Source organism: Podarcis melisellensis (assembly GCF_964234715.1).
Source record: "Podarcis melisellensis genome assembly, chromosome: 15".
Classification (NCBI taxonomy): domain Eukaryota; kingdom Metazoa; phylum Chordata; class Lepidosauria; order Squamata; family Lacertidae; genus Podarcis; species Podarcis melisellensis.
The window spans coordinates 7196194-7223237 of NC_138532.1; the positions used below are offsets into that span (position 1 = coordinate 7196194).

Genomic DNA, 27044 nt, shown 5'->3' on the forward strand with positions numbered 1-27044 from the left:
TTTTCCCCAGCACTTTTGTTTTTTGTTTATTCAGTTTAAATCCTGCCACTTGACCAAATGCTTCAATTAAATCTAACACTCTTTTAGTGCTCTCATCTGGCTGTTGCAGTGTTAACACTAAATCATCTGCGTAAGCCCTTAGTTTGTAATGTTTCACTCCGACCTGGATTCCTTTAACCAGCGGGTCCGTTCGAATCATGTTTAACAGAACCTCCAGGACCGATATAAAAAGAAGGGGAGATATTGGGCATCCCTGTCGTGTCCCTTTTTCTATTGGGATTTCGTCCATAACCATACCATTCACAATTAGTTTAGCTCTTTGTTCAGAGTATATCGCACCAATACCGTTTTCGAATCCCTGGCCTACCCCCATCCCATGGAGATTCTTCCTCATAAAGCTCCAGCAAATGTTGTCAAAAGCTTTCTCCGCATCCACAAAAATCAAAACTGCTTTTCTGTTAATGTCTCTTTCCAGCAATTCCAAAATGTCTAAAATGTTCCTCACGTTACTTGACATATATCTTCCTGGGAGAAAGCCTGCTTGGTCCTTATGAATCTCCCCTGCTAATACTCCTTTAAGTCTTTTTGCTAAGATATCTGCAAAAATTTTGTAATCCACGTTTAATAAGGATATAGGCCGGTAGTTTTTAACCTGGTTTTTCCCAGTCTCTGTATCTACTTGCACTTTGATGTGCTTTCGAACTGCTCGGTTGGCAGGAGCTGGGACCGAGCAACAGGAGCTCACCCCGTCGTGGGGATTCGAACTACTGACCTTCTGATCAGCAAGCCCTAGGTTTTGTGGTTTAGACCACAGCACCACCCAGCTCCTTAGATGGTGATGTGGGTCGATGCTATGCCTAGTCTGGTGCTAGAGACAGAGGTGGCTACTGGATGCCTCCCATGGCGACTTCAAAATGGCTGCCTTGTCATCCTGGAGGTTGGAAGGCTGCTGACCCCTTTCAGCCTGCAGCTGGGCCCATGCAAGGCTGCTCCCCCAAATGGGTAACCAGAGACCGAATCTTACTCTTCCGCACACATTCCCACCTGTCTGCTGCACAGTTGCCTAGGATTCTATGCTTGAGGTGGAAGTTCACTTTAGTCACTGGTTGCCAGAAAAGAGTTACGTCTAAAGCTGGTGATGCAAAAGGAAATTTGCTTCCTACTGAGAAACATCACTGCCAGGCAGAGTAAGCAACGCTGAGCTACATGGGGAAATAATCTGACCCTGGGAAACGATAGGCTCCCATGTTTCCCAGAGCCAGGAAAAGTGGTGCATTCCCTAAAATTAATTGTCAATGTATTGGGGAAGGCGTGTTCCCATGTGATAAGTTTTAAAGTAATAAAACACGGTCCACTTTGCTCTGCACATGCTCAGAGGTGCTGTCAGTAGGCCAGCCAACAGCATCTGTGCAGCAGAAGTCTTGTATATAGCAGCTGAAACCAGGACAGGGACACTGTGGCCCAGATAGCCAGTCCTGCTTCACTTCCTGCTGTGTATTACTCCCAGGTCCCACAGCACTTCCTCAGTTTGAGCCATCTGCTGCGGTCAGAATGCAGCAGGGTGGGATAAGATGCCACCTCACTTCCTTTCAGGCAAAGCAAGCTAAATTTGGCCTCACTATTCAAACTAGGGGCACCCTTGTGGCGAAAAGCTACCCTTCCAGGTTTCCAGTCCCTGCCATCTGCCTTCCGGACGCCTATCTCACCCGCTCCCTGTTTCCCTCTCCTGCTTCGTCCTTCAGCTGCATGCAACTGTCAGGTCACGGCTACAAACTCCTTTGCAGGTTCCCATCTCTGCTTCACACCACCTGCAGCTACTACAATTTGACCTTGACACCACTCCAGCACATGCCGTGGGGCAGGTGGTGTTCTTAGGGTTGCCGTTTTAAAAGCAGTAGCTGTCAGGAGCTAGAGTCAAGCATTAGGTCAGCTATCAAAGAAAAGCACGGTGTCAGTGAAGTTAACTCCTTATTCGAGAAACTGAAACGGCACAGGCCTAGTGGTCCCAGCAACTCTTCCCAGTAGGTCTTGCTCCAACAAAGCAGTTTTGAGGAGGTCCCTGCCTTCCCAGAACCTCCTAAGGCGGCTCCTCTCCAGGGTCTTTCCCAAGCAGTCAGAAACTGCTTGCACACAGCCCCTCTCTGCTCTGACCTCTTCATTTCTCTGTATGTTCCAGGGGGTGGGAGCTGCTCCCAGCAGGAAGGGGAGATTCCCTGGCTTCTTCAGCAGTCTGCCTCACCATGCATCTTGGCCTGCCTCCTCTCTAGCCTCTGATTCTCGACTGCTCTCTTCCTGCTTACTAAACCCTGTTAACCCTTCAGCTTCCAACCCCTCCTCCTTCCAGTCTTCTCCCTCTTCTCCCTCAGACCACTCATCGTCATCCCACCTCCAGTCACCTTACTCTGAGCCTTCTGGGTGAAAAAACGTCAGTTTGCCATATTCAGGCATTCTCCCTGAGGTTTCAGAAACTTTGAATGCCGACATTAGGAAGTGTCAGGCACTCCCTGAGCTATCCTTGGGGAAACAGAGACTTAAAGTTGCAGCAAATTGGGTGTGACGACTAGAGGTGAGTCAGAAACGAATGTGGACAGCAGACAGTAAGGTTTGGCAGGCAGCCCTGTACGAAGGCAGTCGCCCTGCTGCACTGGTTTGGCTACATTTGCTGGCAGCCAGTTAACCCTAACACACAAACATTTCTCTTTCCGGACAGTCACAGTTCAGAAGGCAGTTCAGTTCCTTACTTTCCGAAGTCCATCTGTGCAATAGAAGGGCTTATACACATGACCCTTCCTCCTCTTTCCAGGAATGGTCTGTGATTTAAAGCTCCATGCCCCCCCCCTTTTTTGCTCTGGAGCTTTCCCTGCAAAAACTTGCTCTTTAAAGCTCAATCGTAAAGCAAACAGCAATCTGAGTAAAAACTGAATTGACATTTGCTCTGATCCAGATTTAAAGAGCGGGGTTTTGTGGGGAAAGCTCAGGGCAAAACAAAGCAGAAACCATGCTCAGACACGGTGTGTTAAAGCACAGATCAGTGCCTGGAAAGAGCGGGGCAAAAGGTAAATGTGGATAAGGAAAACCTAAAAATAAAAGCCCACTTGTAAAAAGGTGTGCAGGTACATCCCACGTGGGAAGCAAGCAAGGGCTGTGTCACTGCTGCAACTCATGGAACCAAGAACAGAATTTATGTTTTGTGTGTGTGTTGAGCAGTTATGCAGAGTGGGTATTCCCTGGCCATAGTCAGTAATTTAGTGAGCAGAATAGTAATTGCTCTGCAGACAGAAAACAGAGAATGCAGCCATTAAAAGGAGAGCCAGTGTGTTTTCACCCTGCAGTCTCTGCACTGCAGAAGGTTGGAATACATTGCCCTTTGGCCTTCTTCCAATTCTCTGATCCTCCAACCTTTACTTTTCCTTTGGAGCACGTGCCAGGCCCTGAATGAAGTGCTGGCTTTTGAACTTGCTTTTGATCTACCCCCAGCCCACCCCAAGCTTCAGCTATACAGTATGTTTATCCAGTTAAGGTTCATTCCATTGGAAGGGCTCTCAGTGGAATAGCCTCTGCTTTGCCTGAAGGATGTCCCAGGTTCAACCTTCACTGGCATCTCCAGGCAGGGCTGAGAAAGATTCCTGTCCTGAAACCCGGGAGAGCTCATAATACTGAGCTAGACGGACCAGGAGAGGGAGGCAACTTCCTGTGTTCAGCGCCTTTTTGAAGAGAAATAAACTGGTTGTTTGGGAAGAAGTCGAAACAGTGCTCTGCGCAAGAAGGTATGTGTGGTTTGCTGACTGCCACAAAGGCCTGCCAATCAACACTCTACAGCTTGATGGGGGTTGAGAAAGGGCTTCGTAAGAAAGGCCAACCAATCATCACTCTGCGCAGCTGGATGGAGAGGGAGGTGGCTTAAGGTTGCCACAGTTGCCGGCTAGCTGTTGAGATTCTGCACAGCTGGGACTTCCGGAGGCGGCGCGAAACGGCAATGGCGGTCCTCTTCGCGCTGTGAAGAGGGGCTCCGCGAAAAAGGGTCGTCCGCTGCGGCAAAGCGGAGACCCATTAAGAAAAACCACAGGCAGAGTGAGCCTGTGGCCGTGGGACTCGGCGGGCGCCAAAAGCCCCCCCAGAAACGAAGAAGGAACCCCGTAAGGGGCTCCGGAACGTGAAAGGGGGAGCGGCGCTGTGAGTTCATCGCTCTTTTCGTGGAAGCAAAGCCGCGCTGCTGCTGCTGATGAGCGCCGACCTTTCTTCTTGAAAACATCAGAATTGGCTGTAACATACCCGTGAGTAAGGGGTACTAAATATCGGACTAAATTTAAGAAATTTGGCTGAAAACGGGAGGCGAGTAACAGGAAGTCCGTCTCCCGATCTTGCTGACTAGATCAAAGCAAGGGCTCTGAAGTGGGCTGAAGCGCTTAAAAAAAGGATCGTAAAAATAGAACAAAGGCGCATTGTTGGACTTTGTATTTAGAAGATAAAAGGGAAATGTTTGCTAAACGGGTGGATTTTCTTTTCTTGGAACTTTCTTCCCATTTTTGAGCTATGCGGAGCTAAAACAACAATCGAGTTCTCGGGCTGCCAGCGCACAAAAGAGAACTGTCAAACTGCTGATACTGTTATTGGAGCTTAAACTGTTACATAGTGTGAGAGACTAACGCTTAAACATTGTTGCTGGGACCTTTCTTGACACCTTGTGGCCCGACCCCAAGAAATAGAAAGCTCTGGGAACCTTCCTTTTGCATTTTGGAATTACAAAGATTTAACATGGGGAATATAGGAACTTCAATGGCGGAAAAGAGTTCTTCCCTTCCTTGAAACTTTGAAACACCCCCCCTAGAGGATTGCGGAGACATAGAGGCCTGGGAACTGTACTTTATTGAGATTTTTTGTGGTCAAGTTGTTTATATTTTGGACTTGCCTTTCCCATGGATTAAAAGACTACTTGACCTTGAACAGAGGCAGGTGTGGAATGAGCGGCACAGGGAAAACAAGAGCAGCTAAAGCTAGAGAAAAAGAAAAGGAAAAGAAGTCTGGGCAACTTGTCCAAACAACTTTAACTCATCAACGTAGATCATCTGTCCCAGCTGTGCTTACAGCACAGGAGGTGGAATTTAAACAGCCTGCCGCAGAAGACATGGCAACTGGAGGATCTGAAACTGTTCTGAAACAAATTCTGGAGCAACTGGCAATTCTAAACCAAAAGGTGGACAATCAATCATCTAAAATTGATCAAGCTACATCCTCTATTGGCAAATTATCTGAGCAGGTTTCCCAGCATACCCAGGCAATTGAGAAATTGCAGGGAGCCACGGCTGAAAATTATAAACTAGCTGTGGAAGCCAACCAAAAAGCAGAGCAGGTGAACAAAAAGGTTGATGAGATTAAGGGGGAAGTAAGGCCTCTGAAAAGACAGGTAGGAGAACAACAAGCCTACCTGTCATTGGTTGAATTGCAAAGCAAAGAAAATAATCTTAGGTTAAGAGCTATCCCGGAATTGGAGTTAGGCAACCTGGAGGGATTTTTGACACTTTTATTCTCCAAATTCTGGGGGATTGAGGAAGACAAAGACTTTAAAATTGTGACGGCTTTCATACTGGGAAGATCGGTAAAGAAAGATAAGGCTAGAGACTGTTTGGTTATTTTGAGATCAAGAGAGGAAAGAGATAAGATACTAGGCCTTCATTTTAAAAAATCTTTGGAGACAGAAGGCAAAAAGGCCGAAATCTATAGAGATATACCTAAACATCTTTTGGATCTTAGGACCATGTATATAGATCTGACCAAATTGCTGAGGCACAACGCAATCCCTTATAGGTGGGAGTTCCCGCAAGGACTATCATTTACCTACAAAGGAAGGAAAGTAAGAACCAAAACACCTGAGGACCAGCAGAAGTTCCTACACGACCACGAGGAGGACCTCCAAAAAGGAGCCACAGCTTCTTGGCCACCACCACCACCGGGACCACCACCAGGACGTTCACCGTCTGGATCTGGACCAACACTACCACCTCCGGGATCGGAGGAAAACCTAGACACCCCATTGTAAGACCTTCTAACTAGACCAGGATGTCTCTGCAGCTTCTTAGCTGGAATATAAATGGCGGAAACTCTCCGGAAAAAAGAAGAAGAGTATTTCATATTTTGAAAAAAGAACAATTGGACATTATTTGTTTGCAAGAAACACATGTGACAAGGCTCCACAGAAAAGTGTTAATTAACAAAAGACTAGGCCAAGAGTTTACTTCTTCGGATAAAGTTAAGAAAAGAGGAGAGCCTGTCACCGAAATTTTTATTTAAAGATGAACATGGCAGAATTTTGGCGATCGAAATTCAGACACAAGGAGAAAATTTTTTGATATTAGGAATATATGCTCCAAACGAAGGAAAATCGGAATTCTTTAAGAAGCTGCATGAAATTATGTTGGACTATTTAGACTATAACAACATCATTATGTTGGGTGATATGAATGGGGTTGTGTCTGTAAATATGGATAAGTCGCAAAGTGCTAACATAACGAAAGATGGCAGACTACCTAAAACTTTTTTTGAAATGACTGACAATATGGACTTAATTGACATATGGAGGGTTAAGAACCCTCTAGGGAAAGAAGGAACTTTCTTCTCTGAAGCTCATCTGACATGGACACGAATCGACCAAATATGGATAACTAGAGGACTGGCACCTAAGACTAAAAAAGTAGAAATCTGCCCCAAAACCTGCTCCGACCATAATGCTTTGAAAGTGGAACTGAGACTAAACACAACCGGATCCTTTAGATGGAAGATGAATGACACCCTATTAAGAGATCAGGAGATTGTTAAGAAGGCCCAAAAAACTTTAAAGGATTACTTTGAGATAAACTTAAGTACCACAGTGGAAAAAAGAATAATCTGGGACGCAAGTAAAGCAGTTATGAGAGGGTTTCTAATACAACAAAATACGATTAAGAAAAAGCTCTGGAATGAAAAGAAGGAGAAGATATTGGAGAAAATAAGAGAAGGAGAGAAAAAACTAAGATCTAGGCCTAAATCGAAGGAGGTGCTGAGAGAAGTGAAATTTTTCCAGGCACAATATTCGAAATTGATAAATCAAGAGGTGGAATGAAAAATTAAACAAATGAAACAAAGATCCTTTGAATCAGCTAACAAGTGTGGGAAACTGCTAGCATGGCAGTTGAAAAAGAGACAAAAACTCAACACAGTTACAAATCTAGAAATTGAAGGGAGAATGGTTCAGAAACCCGAGGAAATTAGAAAGTGTTTCCAGAGATACTTCAAAGAACTTTATTCACAAGGGCCGCAAAAAGACTCCGAGGTGGACCAATTTCTTATAACTAATGGATTACAAAAAATACCTCAGGAAATGAGAACAACTTTGAACTGTAACATCACGCAGCAAGAAATTGAAAGTGCCATTCAGAACCTTCAATTAGGCAAGTCTCCAGGCCCTGATGGACTTACCTCCAAATATTATAAGGTTTTGAAGGACTATTTGACACAACCTTTGTTGGAGGTCTGCAAAAAGATTATGGAGGGGAGGAAGGCACCGGAAACGTGGAAAAAAGCTTTCATCACATTGATACCTAAACTAGAAACTGAAAAGACCCAACTTAAAAACTACCGCCCCATCTCACTCCTAAATGTGGATTATAAAATTTTTGCGGATATTTTGGCAAGTAGGTTTAAAAAAGTACTTAATGAAGTGATCCATAAGGACCAAGCCGGCTTTCTCCCTGGTAGGCATTTGTTTGATAACACAAGAAACATTATTGACATTTTGGAACTTCTTCAAACAAATCTCAACACTAGAGCGGTCTTAATTTTTATTGATGCGGAGAAAGCCTTTGACAACGTTTCTTGGATGTTTATGAAGAAAAACTTGGAAGGGATGGGAGTGGGGCGGGGGTTTGAAAATGGAATAGAAGCAATCTATTCAGAACAAAAAGCTAAGCTGATAGTAAACAATGTGGTGACAGAGGAGTTTAAAATTGAAAAAGGGACATGGCAGGGGTGCCCCCTATCTCCCCTACTGTTCATTTTAGTCCTGGAGGTGCTATTGAACATGATTAGAAAGGACCGGTTGGTATAAGGAATTGAGGTCGGAGTGAAACAATATAAACTGAAAGCATTTGCAGATGACTTGGTTTTAACATTACAGGAGCCAATCTCTAGTACTAAAAGAGTGTTAGAATTGATTTCTGATTTTGGTCGGGTGGCGGGATTTAAGTTGAACAAACAAAGAACTAAGGTTTTGGTAAAAAATTTGACAACTACAGAAACAGATGAGTTCCTGAAAGAAACAGAACTAAATGTGGTTAAAAAAGTGAAATACCTAGGGGTGAATCTGACCTCCAAAAATTTGAATTTATTCAAAGATAACTATGAGAAATGTTGGTCAGAAATCAAAAGAGATTTGGAAACATGGTCAAGATTGAAACTTTCCTTGTTGGGCCGAATAGCAGCTATAAAGATGAATGTATTGCCGAAAATGCTATTTTTGTTTCAGGCCCTACAGATCGTGGACAAGGTGGAATGTTTTGGAAAGTGGCAGAAGGATATTTCCAAGTTTGTTTGGCAGGGCAAAAAGCCCCAAATAAAGTTTAAAATACTAACGGATGCAAAAGAAAGAGGGGGATTTGCCCTGCCAGACTTGAGGTTATATTATGAATCCGCAGCCTTCTGCTGGTTGAAAGATTGGATCTTACTGGAAAACACTGATGTCCTAGATCTGGAAGGGTTTGATAATGCTTTTGGGTGGCATGCATATTTGTGGTATGACAAGGTTAAAATTCATAAACTGTTTAAAAACCACATTGTCAGAAGAGCAATTTTGATGGTCTGGACAAAATATAAAGACTTATTGGAGAGTAAGACACCGAGGTGGCTCTCACCGGTGGAGGCCAAGGCACATAAGAGACTTAACATGGAGGCCTACTGGCCTAAATATTGGGAAATAATTGAAAAAAATAGGAGACAACTGGAGGTTGCAGAGCTTGGAAAAACTAGGAAACAAGGTGCGAGACTGGTTGCATTATGCTCAAATTCAGGAGGTTTTTAAAGCGGACAAAAAGGTTGGATTCCAGGTGGAAAAATCGAAACTAGAGACAGAACTGTTAGAGCCAAAAAATAAATTGCTTTCGAGAATGTATAACCTGCTGCTTAAGTGGAATACACAGGATGAGACAGTTAAATCCGCCATGATAAAATGGGCGCAGGACTTGGGGCATAACATTATGTTTGAAGACTGGGAAAGGTTATGGAACACCGGAATGAAATTTACGGCATGTAGTGCCTTGAAGGAAAATATTATGAAAATGATATACCGGTGGTACATGACCCCAGTCAAGTTAGCTAAAATATATCACCTGTCTGACAATAAATGTTGGAAATGTAAAGAGGCGGAAGGGACATTCTTTCACCTCTGGTGGACTTGCCCGAAAGTGAAGGCCTTTTGGGAGATGTCAGGGAACTGACATCTAAAGCGCCGGAGGCGCAAAGGCTCACTGAGGGTGAGAGAGCAGTAGCAGCGGAAGAGGGAACCAGTAGAGGGCGAGCAAGAACTCCAAGGGAAAGTGAGTCGGAGGGATGGCTCAGAGACGCTTCAAGCGAAACCAGTGGGGAGGTCTCAGGACCTCCTATAGGGACACCCACACCTCGACGGAAACTGTCTCGCCGAGAGGCCAGACGACGTGTTTCCGTTAAGGAGCTTTTATGTTGGAAACGTTTCCGAAAGCAGCCACTTTCGGATTCTACTAGTGATTGACGCAGCCATGCTGGAGGGGCTCCGTCACAGGCAGAGGTTTGAAAGCCTGATCAAACTCTGAGGGACTTGCATTTTACGCACAAGCAGCTCATCGTCCCATCACAGCAATCCGAAAGTCTCCGAAAGCCAGCTTGTGCAGGGAGAAGCATCATGAGCAATCCAGCCGGAACCGGGGAAGCAGGAGCAGCTGGAGGAGGTCCAAGCCTGGAAGAAAGGTACAGGGCGTTGGAGATCCAGTTGGCGCTGCAAACGGCGAGGCTTGAGGAGAGGAGGGCTCAGGATGCAGAAAAGGGAAAGGAGAAAACCACCCCGCTCGCCAGAAAGGTGCCAGGATTGGTGCAGAAATTCGGGGGGGATCCCAGGAACTATCATGCCTTTAGAACAGAGATGCAATACGCTCTAAACTTGCAGTTTGATGACTTCCCCGATGAGGAATCGCGAGTGGCGTATGTGATTGGCCATCTCGAATCCGGGGCGAAAGATTGGGTTAGACCCCTGATGGCAGCGAATAATGAGATCTTAAAGGACACGAGGAAGTTTTTTCGTGCCATGGACCTGATGTTTTCCAGCGATATTGAGCAGGGGGTGGTGCGAAGGCAGTTAATGGCTTGCCAGCAAGGAAGCAGATCTGTCCGTGAGTACTGGACTGAATTTACCATTTTGATTCACAAATTGGGGTGGGACCTATCGGCGGAGCCCATCCAAATGCTTTTCGAAGAGGGGCTTTCTTCAACCGTCAAAGATGAGCTTTCCCGGGGCCCCAGGGCGGAGTCTATGGACCAGTTAACCAAATCTGCGCTGGCCATAGGAGCGCGCCAGGAGGCGAGGGCTATGGAAAAGCGGGAAGGGAAAGGAGACCGTTGGAGGGAGTTCCGCATTCCAGACATTCCAGAGCCACCTTTCCCGCCGGCAGAGCCGATGGAAGTTGGAACAGCGCGGGCGCGCGCAGTTTCAAATCCCAGTGAAGGGCGGAAAAAGGAGGGAAAGAGCGCCAAGAGATGTTATCTCTGCCAACAGCCAGGGCACTTTGCCAGAGTTTGCCCACAAAGAAAGGAATGGCAAGGGATGGCAGGAGCTGTTGGGGGAAAGGAAGAGGAAGGCAAGGAGCAAGTAAAAGCCAACGCCTGGCTGCCACCGTTGGGGCACAGCAGCCAGGCCAAAGAGCAATGAAAGTGCCCATGCCAGAACCCCCCAGACCCGCTTTAGTGATAGAGGTGTTACTAGAACTGCCAAACGGACACCCACTAAAGGTCAAGGCGCTTTTGGATTCAGGCAGCTCCTGTAATTTCATGAGTAAGGAGTTTGCAGCTGAGCACCAGATACAGACTATCCCTTTAAGTAACCCCTTGCAGGTGACTACGATTGACGGCAGAGAGCTGTTGGGGGGAGAAGTTAGCCAACAGACTGTCCCGATGATAATGAGAGTGGCAAGGCACACCGAACAGATAGCGTTTAATGTGGCCATCCTGGGAGGAGCGCCCATCATTTTGGGGATGAGCTGGCTGGCGCTACACGATCCGCTAGTGGGCTGGCATCAGAGGGTGGTCTCCTTTGGGTCAGCGCATTGCCTAGAACACTGCAAGGAGGGGAAGGTTTCGGGAGGAGACAGAGTCACCCTAGCGGGGATGGAAGTGATGGACAAAGGGAAGGTGCCCCCGCAATACGCAGATCTGAGCAACGTATTCAGCGAAAGGGAAGCAGACAAACTGCCACCGCATAGACCCTTTGACTGTCAAATCAACCTACTCCCAGGGGCCCAACTCCCAGTAGGCAAGCTGTACGCCATGTCAGACAGGGAGATGCAGGAGCTGAGGGAGTTCATTGACAAAAACTTGAAGCGAGGTTTCATCAGAGAGTCCCGAGCGGTGGGGGGCAGCCCAGTGTTCTTTGTGGACAAAAAGAACACAGACAAACCGAGACTGGTGTGTGACTTCAGGGCCCTCAATGCAGTGTCGGAGCCCCTGGCTTTCCCTATGCCCCGAATTGATGACATTTTGACCAGAGTAAGGAAGGGAAAGATTTTTACAAAACTGGACCTGCGGGGGGCGTACAATCTGATACGCATAAGGAAGGGAGATGAATGGAAGACCACCATGTTTACCCCGTTGGGAGCCTTTGAATACCTCGTTATGCCCTTCGGTCTACAAGGGGGCTCCGCGTGTTTTCAAGCTTTTATAAACCACGTTCTGGGACCTTTGCTCTACAAGAATTGTGTGGCCTTTTTAGACGACGTGTTGGTGTATTCGGAAAATGAGGAACAGCATGTGAGGGACGTTCGAGAAGTGTTGGGCAGGCTGCAAGCCAACCAGCTGTGGGTGAAACTGGAGAAGTGCCAGTTTCATACCAAGGAGGTGGAATTCCTGGGGTACCGCTTGTCAGACAAGGGATTGGCCATGGATCCAGGCAAGGTCCAAGCGGTACTGGAATGGAAGACACCGAAGACCAAGAAGGACGTGCAAAGATTCTTGGGATTTGGGAACTTTTATCGGAAGTTCATCAAGAACTTTGCCCACTTGACGGCGCCCATCACCGACTGTCTCAGCAGCAAGAAGAAATTTGTTTGGACGGCAGAGGCGGATCGAGCCTTTGAAGAACTGAAAAGGGCTTTCGCCTCGGAAGAACAACTTCTGCATGTGGATTTACGAAAACCCATGAGAGTGGAAACAGATGCATCCGACCGGGCGGTAGGGGCGGTCCTTCTTCAACCGGGGAGGAGTGTGTCGGAGTGGAGACCGTGTGCCTTCTTCTCGCGGAAGCTGAATAAGTCCGAGAGGAATTACACGGTGTATGACAGGGAACTACTTGCCATTCACGAAGCATTCCGGAGGTGGAGACATTTATTAATTGGGGCACAACACAAGGTGCAAGTGTGCACCGACCACAAAAATTTAGAGTATTGGAGAACAGCTCGAGTGCTCAACCAACGACAAGTGAGATGGGCACAGGAATTCTCCAAATTTAACTTTGAGATTTGTTATGTGCCAGGCCCAGAAAACGTCAGGGCGGACGCGCTCTCACGCAAACCAGAATATTGGGAAGGGGAGGGGGTGATCGAAGAGAGACATGTCATCCCGGAGGACCGCTGGGTGTGTGGGGCGGCGATGGTGGGGCAACGAGAACTGGTGGAGGAAACGGAAAATGATGAATATGCCCAGGATAAGCTCAGAGGTCTCAGGGGGGAGGGCGAGAGCCCCGGAGGTTTTGAGGAAAGAAATGGGGCATTGTATTACAAAGGGGCACTGTATATACCCGAAGGTGAATTGAGGGGGAGAGTACTCAAGCAGTTGCATGATAGCCCCACGGCGGGACATTTTGGGCAACACAAGACCATGTGGTTGGTTACCAGGGAATTTTGGTGGCCTAAGGTGAGGGAAGATGTAAGGGAGTATGTAAGAGGGTGTGACCAATGTCAGCGAGCCAAAGGGGAAAGAAGGGCGCCGGCAGGGTTATTAGAACCTTTACCCACACCAGAACGGCCTTGGGAAGCGATATCAATAGATTTTATGACGGATCTGCCAAGGTCCAAGGGGAAAACAGCCATCATGGTAGTAGTAGACCTGTTAACTAAGATGTGCCACTTTGTAGCATGCTCACATGCAGTCACAGCGGAAGAAACGGCGAAGTTGTTTGTGGAACATATCTTTAGGTTGCACGGGGCTCCCTCGAGGGTGATCTCAGATCGAGGCAAACAATTTACTTCCAGGTTCTGGAGGAAGCTCATGAGCTTGTTACACGTGGAAGTCAATTTTTCAACTGCCCGGCACCCTGAAACCAACGGGCAGGCGGAAAGGGCAAATGGCATTCTTCAACAATATCTTAGGTGTTATGTCAATGACAGAGAGAACGATTGGGTCGAAAAGTTGGCGTTGGCAGAATTTGCCTACAATAATGCGGAGAATGTGTCCACAGGGATGAGTCCCTTTTTGGCTAATTACGGGTGTCACCCCAGGGCATTTCCAGGGGAAGGAGGGGAGAGATGGAGCGTCCCAGCGGCTGAACATTTTGTAGAAGAGATGGAAGCCATCCATCAGCAGCTCCAGCTCAACTTAGAAAGGGCTAAGGCACAATATAAGAAGCAGGCAGACAAGAACAGAAGGGAAGGTGAAACCATAAGGGTGGGGGATCAAGTGTGGTTGTCAACCCAAGGGTTGCCGTTCAAAGGGGGTTGTAAGAAACTGAGGCCCAGAAGATTGGGACCCTTTGAGGTGATTCAGCAGGTCAACCCGGTAGCTTTCAAACTCCGATTACCCAATCACATGAAATTGCACCCAGTGTTCCACAGGTCGTTACTGTCACCATACAGGGGAGGAGGTGAAGGGGAGCACGTCAGGGGACCAGCCTTGGAAGAGAGGGAACGCCGCAACCATGTAGCGGAAATCCTCGATTCCAGGTGGAAGGGAAATCAGGTGGAGTATTTAGTGGCGTGGGAAGGGGAACCGGAGTCAGAAAACACCTGGGTAAGTGCGCAGGAAGTCAATGACGAGGTTTTAACAGAAACGTTCCATCAAAGGTTCCCGAGGAAACCTCAGCCGATAGCAAGGTTTAGGAGGGAGTATTTCGGCACCACCGATGAGGAAGAGGAAATGGAAGGGTTCGCGGAGTCGGAGTTGGAAGAGGGAGTGGACTCTGATGACGAAGAGTACCTAGAGAGTAGGAACAGCAACAAGTGGAAGGAAGTGTTCGTGACGTCGGAAGATGAGGGAGGTTCTTTCAAGGGTTTTACCTCCTCACCGCCAGTAGGAGAGGAGACGGGAGGGGGTGAAGGGGGCCCTGGAGGGGAGGTGGATGTCAGGGAACTGACATCTAAAGCGCCGGAGGCGCAAAGGCTCACTGAGGGTGAGAGAGCAGTAGCAGCGGAAGAGGGAACCAGTAGAGGGCGAGCAAGAACTCCAAGGGAAAGTGAGTCGGAGGGATGGCTCAGAGACGCTTCAAGCGAAACCAGTGGGGAGGTCTCAGGACCTCCTATAGGGACACCCACACCTCGACGGAAACTGTCTCGCCGAGAGGCCAGACGACGTGTTTCCGTTAAGGAGCTTTTATGTTGGAAACGTTTCCGAAAGCAGCCACTTTCGGATTCTACTAGTGATTGACGCAGCCATGCTGGAGGGGCTCCGTCACAGGCAGAGGTTTGAAAGCCTGATCAAACTCTGAGGGACTTGCATTTTACGCACAAGCAGCTCATCGTCCCATCACAGGAGATGATTCATAATGAACTAAAAAAGGTACTTAGATTTACCTTGCCTAAGAAACCGGAGGCCTTTCTTCTGGGCATTGTGGACCAGAGAGTGCTTAAGAAAGATAGAACTTTTTTTATGTATGCAACTACAGCAGCAAGGATCCTGATTGCAAAGCACTGGAAGACACAAGATCTACCCACGCTGGAGGAATGGCAGACGCAGTTGATGGACTATATGGAATTGGCTGAAATGACTGGCAGAATTCGAGACTCGGGAGAAGAAACAACTGAGGAGGATTGGAAAAAAATTAAGGACTATTTGAAAAAATATTATAAGCTATATGAATGTTAAAAAAATGCACTTTTTAGGAAATCTTGCTTCAGCAATTATAAATTAATGAAATGGAAAATAAGGCATAAGAAGTTGGAGGTGGAATAATGAAAGAACTTTATTGTGGTTAAAGTAAAATGCATAAGATTCGGGTTACAACAATTTTGAAATTAGGTAACACGATAAAATGAAAGTTACATTAAGTTTTGAAACAAGTTAACAAATTGCTGACGTTTCGTATCACAGAGAACGTGAGGGAAGTCCATTAGATCTGTTGAAAAAAATTTGTAACTTTTTTACTCTATTCTCTACTTTTGTTCTTTACTCTTTTTTTCTGTACTTTATAAACTCAATAAAAATATTATATATATAAAAAAAGAGATTCTGCACAGCTGGATCCTGCCGAGGACAGAAAGAAATGGTTGGTTCTACAGTGGTACCTCGGGTTACATACGCTTCAGGTTACAGACTCCGCTAACTCAGAAATAGTACCTCAGGTTAAGAACTTTGCTTCACGATAAGAACAGAAATCGTGCTCCGGCGGCGCAGCGGCAGCAGAAGGCTCCATTAGCTAAAGTGGTGCTTCAGGATAAGACCAGTTTCAGGTTAAGAACGGACCTCCGGAACGAATTAAGTACCTGAGGTACCACTGTATTTCGAAGGCTGGAAGCCCAGAAAGGAACAATGGCAACACCATACGAAATCTGTACATTTGTGGGCAGCCTTTCTTGACTAGTCTGCCCTTCAAGAGTCAAGGTTGGGTTCTTACTGTCCCACTTGAAAAAAAATAAAATCTGTGTATGGTAACTAAAATTCTGCAACCTGTACCCCATCTGTAAATTAAGAAAATGCTTATGACTTCCCCTTGTTTTGCATCGGCTATTCTGCTAATCGTGGGAAGGGACACGGAAGCAGTTCAAGCGCCTTACCACCCCCCAACCCACAATGGGAAAGTTTTATTTTGGAATGTTAGAAGGTTGTTGGAATGAAGTAGTGTGTTTTTAGCAGAAATGATATAAAGGATTAGGTTAAAATTGATTTTTTAATTGGTGGAAGACGAGAATTACAGTATATTAAGATAAATTATTAGGATAAAAACAAAGTTGGAAAGGATTTGCTGAAACATCTAATTGAACTAGAATACAAAAAAGGGAGGTGTGAGGAGGTCAAGGAAATAAGCAAAGGAAAAAAGTTATGTAAAGGTTTGATCTGGGTTTTTTTGTGTCAATTGTATTTTTTCTGTCTTTTTTTGTCCTTTTATTCTTTATCTTTGTAATCTTTAAAATTTGAATAAATACTTTTTTAAAAAAAAAAAAGTTTTATTTTAAGGGGGCGGGGGTGGAAAGCTGAGTTTTCTGCAACAGCCCCTTCCTTCCTTCTTGAAATCAATGCAACTTCTTTTTATAAAAAAACGGAATCGCCTGAAGAGACATGAGCGCCGCACCCCCTGGTCGCCTTTAACTGGACTTACTCCGTCCAGGGCTCCTTCACCTTTAGCTTATTATTCATAATAATTGGATACTAATGTCCAGTTAAAAATTCCATAAATGCACACGTCTATTTACGAGATCATCCCCGGAAGGCACCGGTTCCCCCTCCCTTCTCCCCTCCCCACCTGCCTCCCGGCGCCGCTACTCACTGAGCTCGGACACGACTCCGCTCACCATCCCTCGAATGGCTACTGCGCAGGCGCTCATCTAGGCGCTCCTCGCCGGGCTCTGCCCTCCCTCCCTCCCTCCTTCTCCGGCCCCGCCCCTCCCGCGAGCCGGCGGGGAGGACCCGGAAGTAGCGGGGGGAGAAGGAGCTGGCCAGGGTGCTGAGCGGAGGCGGGAGGGGAGGGGAGAAGGGGCATCTGTTTTCAGCCAGAGCTCCACGGGGACCTAAACCCTGGACCTGAATATATATACAGATCATATATTATCATAGAGCTTGGCAGTGCTCCTGAGCATGTGCAGTGTGCTAGCTCTGCTCTGCTGAACCAATCAATGACTCCATCAATTTGTTTCAGTCACTGACCAGAGTGAATTCCATTCTGCTGTGTACTACATTTGTTAAAGAGGAGCCCTTCCCATGCAAGAATCTTTGTCTCCTCTGGAGAATATTGAGTGCAATTCCCAATAATAATAATAATAATAATTTATTATTTATACCCCGCACATCTGGGAAGCTTCCAACAAAACACTAAAATACAAGAACCTATTAACAATAAAAGCTTCCCAGATGGAAATGATATTACAATTACAACAACAACAACAACAACCTGCTTGGGAACAGGGTGAAGATTTTGGAAAAATGTGTTTGGGTTTTTTGTTCTCCAGTTTCAACTGCAACCATTGAAAGGTTCTGAATCTATCTAGTAGAAAAGGGATGGGGAACATGTGACTCATCTGATGTTGTTGGACTACAACTCCCGTCGTTCTGGACCCTGGCAACACAGATACCCCATCCATGCAGCAGAGAGTAGGAATGTGTGCTATTGTCCCCAATACTGTTTGCTAAAGATATGCCCTTCCCATGCGATACTCCCTGGAGAATATTGAGTGAAATTCCCCCACTGCTTCGGAACAGGGTGAAGAATTTGAAGAAACAGTTTTTGTGATATGTGCTATTGACCCCAGTATAGTTTCTGACTGCTTTGGCAAGTGCTTTCACACATGACGCTAAAGGGCACACCCAATTCTAGCTTGAGCTACACGTTCTGTATGTGAATGTTATTAAGGCGGCATAGATTTATTAGAAGAGCTTCCACGTCAAAGGGCACGTGTGCCAGGAAGTCTTGAGCTATGACGTCTCTCATATTAGATTTTCATCCTTTGATGCCTGTTCCCCCCTCCACAAAACACTTTATTTATTACCATTTTTGGCAGCAACATAAAAAACCAGCATAAGTACAAAACACACAGTGTAATTTTGTAATTTTGTATGGTAACAGTAATATTGGCTTACAAGATTGATGTAACCATATCCACCAAAGCATACAGGAAGAAACTTTAATGATGCAAACAGTGATTTTGGTCCTCTTTCCTCCCCACAATACTCTTTAATTCACCCACCATGTAGGCTTCTCAAGGAGAGAATTCCAGCTTTTATACCTTACCAAACAATACAATACTTTTAGTGCACCCCTATTTTGCAAATGATCCTACCTGCTTTACTTAATTCCCCCCAACTCAGCCTTTCACGATGGCAGATAGAATGCAGCCTTCAAAGTACAGTGTTTTTAGAAGCTGCTTCAATTATAGTACGTTGTTTGTTCTCCGGAGGCTTATCATCCAGTTGTGATTGGTATCTAATCCAATATTTGAGTAATAAAGGCTGCAGTGGGAGATAACTGTTACAGGCTACTGCCCTTGTTATGGTTCACACAGACAATTCTTGCACAAGATAAATGTTGCTATTTGTTTATTCCTTCAGAAGAGTAGAGACTTAGGTCCTTTGGCAACCATTAATTCGCTAAGCAATATGTATACATATTTGTCTATCATCTTTTGCACTGTGGGCACATCTCTTTCTCCACTGCACTGCAGGATATTGCATTCTCACTGTGGGGATATTGCATTTTCAAAGCTCTCAGAAAGTAATATTTCTCACTGGAGAAAAAAATATGACATCAACTGTTGGTACTGTGATCTAAGTGTGGGAAAATGACAGTGTTTCACCAGAACCGAGTGTTTTTTGTGTGTGCTACTTAACTAGTAATGAGCAGCATCATGGGTGGTATTCAACTAAGTTTTACTCAGAGTAGTGCCATTGAAATCAATGGAACTGATTGTTCATTAATTTCAGTGGTACAGGACAGGCCGTGCACCATCCAAAACTCTGTCCTCCAACAAAAAGCTGTGGCCAGAAGCAGTGGCGGAGCGTGACTACAGCACGCCTGGGATGGGATGGGGCGGGGCAGGTGGCATAGAACAAAGGCATCATGCAGCCAACCCCCACCCCCACTGAAGCAACCCCAGCTCCAAGCAGAGGCTGTTGCGCCCTTCTGGCAGCCCCCTCCCCAGATCCGAGCCTTGCAAGGCTGCTTGGTGTGGGGACATGGCATAAACGAAAGTCACCTGGCTTGGTTGCTTTGCTTGTGTTTTGAAAGACACTCGCTGCTGCAGGGCGCCTGTTTGTGCATGTTGTGTTTTCCTGCAGAAGGTTCTGCTTCCAAGTTCACCCCTGCCCCACATATCCAGTGGGATGGAGTCAGGCTTTGCCCCCCCCCCCAGCTCCCCAAGCCAGTGCCAGCTGGTCCCAGTTCAGGATGGTAGTGCCGGGAAGAGGGTGCAGAGTGCGCTCGGAGCTGAGTGCTGGCACTGGGGAAGTGGTGTCCCCGCCTCCCAGCTGGTTGGCTATTTTGTTACCCCCCTCACTGATGACACCCGGGGCAGACGGCACCCCCCCCCGCACCCCCTTCCAATGCCACTGGCCAGAAGGGCTTAGAAGGAAAACCCAGGGGCTGCTGCTACCCTCTTGCATCAACTGCCTGAGACGATCACATCACTTTGCCTAATGGTAGGACTGGCCCTGAGTACATGGGTGAGAGAGGTCACATTGGAGATAGGGGAGAAGTTTGGTTGTTTGCATTTAAAGGCAAACCCAACAATCTTCACTTTCTGAAACAATGCAATGTATATATTAGGAGAAATTAGCACTAAACTGCTGATGATTTTCCCTGAGGACTTTAAAACAATACAAAGCAAGAGAGAAAAATGAGAAACTGAGAGAAACTAAAAACACCAATTCTCCCATCCTTAGACGTGACATGTCCATGTGTGCTGTTGAGCTGGACTTGAAGACTTCAGGACTCTCCTTTTTGGCCCTAAATGGCACTTTTCCAGGGCCACATTGTTACTTGGATATTGCCGTCTTCCAGTATATGGGCTTCTCTTTCAGAAGTGGGTTTGAGCTGATGGATGGTGCCTCAGAAAAAAAAGAGGATAGGTTGGAATATCTCCCAGCTCCCTTCAGTACAGTGATCTTGCTGGGAATATTCTGATGGGAGACCTAGAGGAGGAAGTCTGTATTGGGAAAAGTGATGGAGTCCATTGACAGTGCAACAACCTTTTATCACATGGAGAAGGGGCCTGCATTGTTCACCTTCATTGGGCTGTGACAACAGAGCACATGCGTCTAAGAGATAAATCCTGATAATTAAAAAAAAGAGCTGTGGATTTCAGGTGCCTCAGTACAGCAGATAATCTCTGCAGCCCTTTCCAGTCCACACCCTGTTCCCCTGCCTCTGACGCAAACGCAGCTGACAGATTGAATGGAGCATATTTGAACTTCCATTTGCATCTTCCTGGACAAGGGATCCTCATATCCTCCCCAGATAAAAGGCTTTAAGAAATTTACCAGGAAGGACACTTTCAAAGCACTGTGCCGCCATCAGCACCATGGAGAGGAGTGGACTCTGATGCACTCGGCAATGGTAAGAAAAAGGACTCTCCCTTTCTTACTTCTGGGCAACAAGTTGGAGACGGATGCAGGGAACTAGAGTTTCGAATCCTATCTTTGATAGCAGGAAAGACAGGCAGGCAGATGATTTAGACTGTAATCTGAAGCTTGATTACTAGTTATTAAGCCCTACTGAATTCAGTGAGAAGGATCTCATGACATAAAATGACTAGAAAGTTACATGCTATTTGGATAATCATATGGTTCCTTAAACCGGAACACTGTTTTCATTTTTTTTAAAGATACAGGTAGCTTAGATGCGCTGCTCCATTAGAAAAAGAACCTAAAAGATACAATAGGAAATAACCTTTAATGGAACTGCCAAAATGTCACAGAAATATCAGGCAAGGCTGTGAGTTCTCCTGGACTCTTCTTCGCACTCGATGTTAATCAAAACAAGGTGCAGTGGGAGGAAAAAGTAGAATATGTTAAAGCCCCAGAGGCTACAGTTTATTAGAGTCTTTATGATGGAGTTCAGGAGGAATCGTACAGATTTAATTACATTTGACTCTGCTAGGTGCTAAGGAGATTTCAGAGTCACTTCTAGACAACCTGTTTATGGGGCATTTATTTGCACAAAATCTGTGAGCAGATTTTATGATAATGGATATTTATCGAGCATTGATTCTGATTTGTTTGTGGGGGAGGCTATCTGATGCCATATCAAGCAATTATTATCCCACACTTTTCACTACAAAAGTCTGATTTATGTGTGCATAGTGCCAAATCAACTTTACTTTTGCATCCTGAATTTCCTGGTGTGCAACTGAACCCTAACAGCAAAATATCAACTGTCCAAAAATGAGTCTGAAAGCATCCCATGTTGCAGTGAAGACTACCAGGACAAAGCAGAAATAATAAATATCCACTCATTGTTATTTTTTAAAATATGAAATAAAGCAATAAGGTTTTGCCCCCCAGAACTCTTTCATAAGACTGTGATCAGTTTGAAGCAATAGGTGGGTATTTTTGACAGATAAATTGAACAGGGGATAAAAATAGCTGGTGTTTGGATATTAAAAAGTTCTGCTGTTTTGATTGATGAAGCCAAAAAAGGAGGATACTCTGAAAATGAAAAATCACTGTGGATAATACAATGAAATAGGAATATATGCACAACTTTACAAACAAAGGTTCACTGGGAATGCAGCTCATCCCCTTGGAAAATAAAGGATATCCATGTTAATGGTCTTTTAACTTTTATAGACTTGTTGTAATTTCTATGCTATTATAAGTCTGAAATGTATTACTGATGTCTCTGCCTCCCCCTTTGCCTCTGCTTTCATGCCTGTATTCTGTGATGATTTTGTTCTAAGTTTGATTTTCCATTTTAATGTGAAAATATATAAAAATCTACCTACCTATCGAGAAAGATAGAAAAAACAGATAAACAGTTTTTTAAAATCCACTAGTTTGTTATGGAGAATAGCACTGCTACCAATTATTCTCAAAAAGCTTTCAGCTAAAGCAGGGCTTTGGGGTGTACACCCACTACCCAACAGACAATACCTTTGTCTGGTTTTGTTTCCCCATGTCTTTTTCTTTTTCTGTCTGGGCTTTCTTTCTCCCCAGCCATCACAGTCATTTCCTTGATTATATTTTCCTCCCCCACTTCAACAGACAATTCAGTGCCCCTTGGGTGGAAAAGCACTGGGAAGGGGGTTCATTCTGCCCATGAAAACATTCACAAAACTTGGTTCTGCCTTTCAGTTCTCTCCCTGGGCCCATCTTCCCAGTGAATGTATGTGTGAATGAGCCCAGGTTCCACCCATCACCAGCTATTGACTGCCACATCCTCTGGTCCACAGTCCCTATTGCCCGTCCACCGTATGGTGGCAAAAGAGCTGCCTACCCCCTGGATTGCAGCCTTGTTGGTGCAATGTGAACAATGGGTTAAATTGCACAGTGCTTGGTCTCATGTCTTGAGGAGCACATCCCCCACGTCTGGAGGCTCTGAGACAAGGGTGCCAGGTGCACTGGGTTGCCATATCAACGCCAGAGAGGTTGAGTGCATGACTTGCTGAGCCACTTCCCCTCCCATTAGTTCAGGGGATATGTCTGTGTGTAGAGAGATGGGTGTAATAGTCTCTTTCATCATGTCCTGAGGCTGCCCTCTTTGTGTGTCATGGTCTGACTCTGAATCTGTGAGAGTCGGGGAAAGAAGCTGTGGGCTTCATACAGCAGCGTTAGCTAGCATGTTGGTAGTGTTAGCAGATCTATCTGTACATATGCATCTTTACTTCAAAGACCAGGAGAATTGTGTGTAGTAGAAAGTAGAGTTTAGCTTTGTCTCGAGTCTGGAGCCAATAAACACCTTGAAACTTTGAAGGTAGCCCTTCTGGTCCTTTCACCAGGCTACACATCCCTCTCTGAAGGCCATGCCCCCACACTGACCCTGCTATGCACCTTCCTTGACATTTCTGTCTGGCTGGCAGGTTTCCTCTGAAAAGGCTTCTTGCTAGCCTGGATGCAGAATGGGACTCTCTGCATGCAAAGAGTCTCTCTCTCTCTCTCTCTCTCTCTCTCTGTGTGTGTGTGTGTGTGAAAGTAACATTCGCTTCCATTGCTCCACCCATTTTTACCCCAGAAGCTAGCTCAGGAGGAAATGTGGTCCTCAGGCTGAAAAAGGTTTCTTAGCATTTACGCTTTGAAATCAATGCAACTTAGTCCAACACTCTTTTTATGGACTCTTATATTTGCAAATAAACCACCCCAAATTGAAAGACGAATAAATATGAGCATGGAAATCCGTTATACAGCAAGTGCTTTTCGAGCACTGGAAACTTATTCTCCTGGTTGGTCTTCCGAAGCCCAAGCGTTTGGATAGAGGTTTTGCAACATTTTCCCCCTCTTACAGCTACCTGGGGACTGAGAGCCCCGAGAAGCAGGCGAAGAAGTGCACCTCGAAGCTGATGGCGCTGCTTTCCCCAAGGTTGCCAATGGATTGTGCCCCGCGGAGCTGGTTTAAGGAGGGGAGGGAATCCCGGAAGTTAGTGCTGCTGGTTGTGTTTGTTGCCCTGCTGGTTGACAACATGCTGCTGACAGTTGTGGGTAGGTGGCACATTGTTTTGTCTTCTGTCTCCTCTGAGCTGTGTTAATGCTGACAGACAGGGTTGGATCCAGGCCAGCATCCTGCAGCTGACCTCCTCCCGTAATCTCCCTCCCAAAACACAGCCAGTGAGCTCACTTGGCTCCATTCCTGCAGTCAGTTGGATGGCACCATTTACATTTCCCACTTTTATCTCTGGCAAGTGACCCTTGAGTGGTTGCCTAGAATCATAGAGTTGGAAGGGACCCCGAGGGTCATCTAGTCCAACCCCCTGCAATGCAGGAATCTCAATAAGTGGTCCTCATTCCGTTTGAAACCACACCGTACCCTGATTAGCTTTGCAAAGCAGTTTTATTGCTGAACCACACTGGGAGGTGAATGCGGTCCCCCACCCATCCCTTAGAGTCACAATAGCAGCATGTCTGCTTCCTATCAAACAGTCCTCGGGTTATTGTATTGTATTATTATTATATTATATTATATTATATTATATTATTGTTGTTGTTATATTGAGACTTTCTCATAAGTTTTGATTCAAGGAAGCTTGCAACACTTAAAAACAACATTATAAAATACAAAGTGATAGAAACAAACTAGTTAAAAACAAGAATTAAAATACATCCAAACACAGATTAGAATTGATGTTAAAATACAGTTTGCCCTGGCAGCGAGCCTGGTCATTAGCACCACCTGCACCTTAGTTTTCAGAGGCCTGAATAGAAAGGTATTAGCTTGCCAATGGGAGAATAACAAAGAGAGAGCTCACTTCCAGTGGCGTAGCGTGGGTTGTCAGCACCCGGGGCAAGGCAAGTAATTTGCACCCCCTAACCCGTGGATTTGCGCCCCCTAACCCTAACCCCCAGATGTTGTGCCCGGTGCGGCCGGCCCCCCCTGCACCCCCACGCTACGCCACTGCTCACTTCGTCTCTCTTGAGAGGGAATTCTGCACTATGAGAGCAGCCACAGGAAAGATTCTCTCTCGGGTCACCACCAACCATGCTTCTGATGTTGATGGAACCGAGAGAAGGGTTGAATGGTAGGAGGAGCTTGCTTCAAGCCTGTCTTCTTATCCGGCTGCTCTGCTTTGCATCTTGCCCACTAGAAGTGCAATATCTAACCTCTCGACGGACTTCCTTTCAGTGCCGATCATTCCTTCCTTCCTGTTTGCCACCTACAAAAGCGCAAACCACTCTTCTCTTCAGACCACAGCGATGACGACTGCTGCCCTCTCCTCGACAGCTCCCTACGCTTCAGGGCTCTCTCCAGATGACGAAACCACAGTGCTCACCTTGGACTCTCATGCTCATCCCCCTGAGGGCCACGCAAACGAGACCCAAGACAGAAATCTTGTCCCTCACCTTCCCACGACCACTTTGCCGCCGAATAACAGTTGTACAGATGGTGGGGGACTTTCTGTCCAAAGAGAATGTTCGCGTTGGGCTGCTCTTTGCCTCGAAAGCCACGGTGCAGCTGTTAGTCAACCCATTTGTGGGACCTTTAACCAACAGGTACATTTTTTCATGAAAAAACAAAACCAAAAAGGGTGTTATTCCCCTTACTTTTGTGTACGCAAGAAACCACAGACAGCAGGTCCCTGTCACAAACAGAATTGCAAAGGTGCCAAGCAAACTATAGCACTGAGGGCTGAGGGAGTTATTTCACACACTGATCTGAGAGCTCCTTCAGCAAAGTGTCCTCTGTGGTGCCCCACTAAATTTGCTGGGCTCCTGGCTTTTGGGTTATTCAGTGTCAGGAGGTGGGGAGTAGTGGGGTGCTATGAGCTCCTACTTTAAATTTTCCACCCTGCCCCAAAGTATGCAACATTGTGGTGCATGCTGACAAACTATCAGTCTGGGCTCCATTTAAATTTTCTGCAATATCATAGAGTGCCACTATGCTGGGCATTTTGGGGCATGCTGGGAAATACTCAGTGGTGCCTGTTGCTTCATCTAAGGGAGAGACATGGCAGGTGTCAGCATTGGTGGTCTCTTTGAGGGTAGCCTTCTCTCTTGCTGGAATTTTGCACACTTGTCATTTAGGTTTACTTAATACATGGATCACTTGCCACAACAAAAATTCCCAAAGCACTTTAGAAGATGGTCACACCCACAACATACATTTAAAGCAGCAGAGGAGGAAACCGCTCAGGTGCCTGGGGCTGCCCTACAGCTGCGGGGGAGGCGGCAGGCGAACCCTTTGGGGCTGTGCGGAGCCTGTGGGCTCCCAAGCCACCGTGTCACTCCCAGGAGAGATGTGTGGCTGGGGCACGCTGCAGGCCCCGCGGTGAGTGCCACCGTGCATCTTGTCACTCCCCTCAGTGGTGACACCCAGGGCGACCCACCCCCACCGCACCCCCCCTTCCTCTGCCCTTGATTTAAAGCACATCATCATCATCATCGTTATTATTCTGCTGTTTATTTATTGAAGTTACCTTAAACAATACATTGTTTACAATTCACAGTAAATTGAAGAGCTATTCTGATTATTTTCTTGCTCCAGAGTTCTTTTCTTTCTTTTTTAAAAAATATTTGTGCATTTTTAACTATTACTACTATCATGAGACGTGGGTGGCACTGTGGTCTAAACCACTGAGCCTCTTGGGCTTGCCGATCAGAAGGTCGGAGTTTCGAAACCCCATGACAGGGTGAACTCCCGTTCCTCGGTCCCAGCTCCTGCCAACCTAGCTGTTCAAAAGCATGCCCCAAAATGCAAGTAGATAAATAGGGAGCTCCTGGGACCTAAACCCTGGACCTGAATGAGATATATCATGTTATCATATCATATGATAATATATCATATTATATCAATATATCATATTATCAGAGAGTTTGGCAGTGCCCCTGAGCATGTGCAGTGTGCCAGCTCCACCCTGCTGTGTATTAACTGCAGTCAAAACTTGACTTCCTTCCCCCTCTTCCTGCGGTTCCCTAAATTTATTTTTTACATTTTCTGCATACAGTCATACCTCATGTTGCGAACGCTGCGGGTTACGTCTTTTCAGGTTGTGTCCCACGGCGACCCGGAAGTACCAGAAAGGGTTCCTTCTGGGTTGCGCCACTTGTGCACATGCAGATGCACAAAATGATGTCATGCACATGCACAGAAGCGGTGAATTGTGACCCATGCGTGTGCAGGCGCAGGTTGGGTTCCATTCAGGTTGCAAGCGGGGCTCCGGAAAAGATCTCGTTCGCAACCAAAGGTACCACTGTATACAAATTAACTTAATTTGCTCATTTATTCATCTACTTTAAACATATACAGTAGTACCTCCGGTTACGTAAACCTCTGGTTA

General features: G+C 46.1%; 2 long non-coding RNA genes across 3 annotated transcripts in view; one reads left to right on the forward strand and one right to left on the reverse strand.

The window, feature by feature from the left end:
- The window catches only part of LOC309358325, an 87052-nt gene that overhangs the window by 4859 nt on the left and 55149 nt on the right, over positions 1 to 27044 (reverse strand). The gene's annotated exons all lie outside the window — the stretch shown is intronic.
- LOC309358276 lies at positions 2189 to 25147 on the forward strand. Of its 2 annotated transcripts, none has more exons than XR_014163395.1 (3): positions 2189 to 3767; positions 23561 to 23754; positions 24893 to 25147. It is a non-coding gene; the product is annotated as an uncharacterized lncRNA (long non-coding RNA). The 2 variants fall into 2 exon arrangements; XR_014163396.1 differs by lacking the exon at positions 2189 to 3767 and adding an exon at positions 20268 to 20677.